We start from the raw sequence: 2,174 nt of genomic DNA, 5'->3' as shown, positions 1-2,174 counted from the left end.
ATGTTTAAGCATTCAGAATTATAGCCACGTTAATAACGTTTGTAAGAAACCAAACCGTTTGTAAATCCGTCCAGATTTCAGCGAGATAAGAGGATTTGTGTGCGTGCTGATCGCTCACCTTAATTCACAGCTTCCCTGTGGTAAGATGGCCGCCGGTGATGCCGGAAGTGACTCCGCTACAGACCTACTACAGATCAGTGGGTGGGACTTCACTTGCAGAAACCGCCATCCGCAATATCCGCCATCTTGTTTGGAAGCTAAGCTAACAGGCGCTGTGGAGCCAGATGTGAAGTTACGACAATGGCGGAAGGTACTCAATATGATATGGAAGAAGAGAATTTTGAAAGTCTGATGCTCGAATCAGATGTTCGCGGCTACCTTTACGAGGCGCAATATAGCGAAGAGCAGCGGAGGCTGATGGAGGAACAGGAGGCAGAAGACCTACCTGTCGCGGACGCGGACTGAACATCCCGGTGCCGTTCAATAATTCCCCATTTCGAAAGGAAATACAAACAAGGGGTAATTCACTAATGAGTTCGCCAACTAACTAGAAATTTTGTGTGAAATGAATTTATTGAATGAATTTCAATGAATTTAACTAGCCTTGTAGACGGAAGAGTGATTTCTCTCATATGCGCTGTTCTGGATTAGTGGGAGTGGCTTGTGGAGCTGTGCAATGTGGTGCATTGTGGGAGTTGTCTTCCATACAAATGCGCCCTAAAGTTACTTTCTGTCTGTCCTCGGTCAAGAAGGGACCAAATTCGAAATTTTTTACATTTCGACTACATATGACCCACTTTTAATAAAGATTAATGTTCCCACGGGTGAAATGCTCCTTTAAACAGTTGCTATACCAACACAATGGTTAATTTTCCAATGCTTTTAAAGTTTTCACGGTTTTGGGTGAAATGAGTAGAAATCTGACAATATCATGTTTAATATCTTAATATGATTATGAGTTATGCATAATGTCAAATAATATTTGATTATATTTTAATTATATTTTTGATTAATATTATATATTAATACTGAAACTCACTAACGAATGCTTTCATCATAACTACCAGTGCAAACATGGTGTAAATAAGAGATTCGTCGAATATATTGGGAGTTTTGGCAAGAGTCTCAGTCACTGATTTGATTGACAGCTCCATGTGGGTAACCTGGCCTGCTTCATTTTTCGAAGGAAGAATAGCCTTTGCTGTGCTTTCTTTACCAGATGAGAAGTATTGATTGATCAATTTGATGTCATTTACCCTCTCCACTTCCTCTTCATTGACACACAAGGGTGAATGGGTGGTCTATGATGATATCTCTTTTTATTTTGGTGTTCAGGACCAAATTATGGTCCGCACGCCACCATATTATATGTTGCACCTTTACACTGTTGCACTCTCTTTACACTGTAAAATCTAATGAGTTAGACTTAAAAAAGCATGCAAACCGATTGCCTATTAAAAACCAAGTAAAGTGAAATGGGAATAGTATGTTGTCCTGGCAAATGCTTAGTTAGTATAGTTTACTTACACAAGAGTTGTAGTAACTAAAAAAGAATTGTAGAGAGTACTTGATATACTTATTAGTTTTAAAAAAATTAATTGTTACCATAGTTGTGTTTTGCATGCTGAATGTTGAAGTCTGTGTGTGATCAAATGGAAGATACTCACAAATATAATGGTATTATATCAACCCAATTATAAGTTTAACAAGGTGTTTGTGAAATAAGTGTTAGCAACAAAATTTTAAAAGATCATTATTTGACATGAAATATAGTTTCACACACACATAAATATATATAGTGAATCCGGAAAGTATTCATAGCGCTTCACTTTTCCCACATTTTGTTATGTTATAGCCTTATTCCAAAATGGATTAAATTCATTATTTTCCTTAAAATTCTACAAACAATACCCCATAATGACAACATGAAAGAAGTTTGTTTGTTCACTAGTAAAATATTTAAACTCAGATCAATATGTCGTGTCTAATTATTTACTTATGTGGCAAGTAGCCGTGTAATAAACGAGATAATGTACATTCCCTCCGCTTTGTGTCGGGGTCTTCCTCACCCTGTCGGGGGTTTATTCTGAGAGAACAACCGGATGGATGTACATTATCCCCTACTTATTAGGCACTTCATTTTTAAAAAAATACTGTATAAAGGTAATTCAAAT

This window comes from Abramis brama (genome assembly GCF_963993115.1).
Source record: "Abramis brama genome assembly, chromosome: 2".
NCBI classification, from domain to species: Eukaryota; Metazoa; Chordata; class Actinopteri; order Cypriniformes; family Leuciscidae; genus Abramis; species Abramis brama.
Note: the sequence above shows the minus strand (reverse complement) of the source record.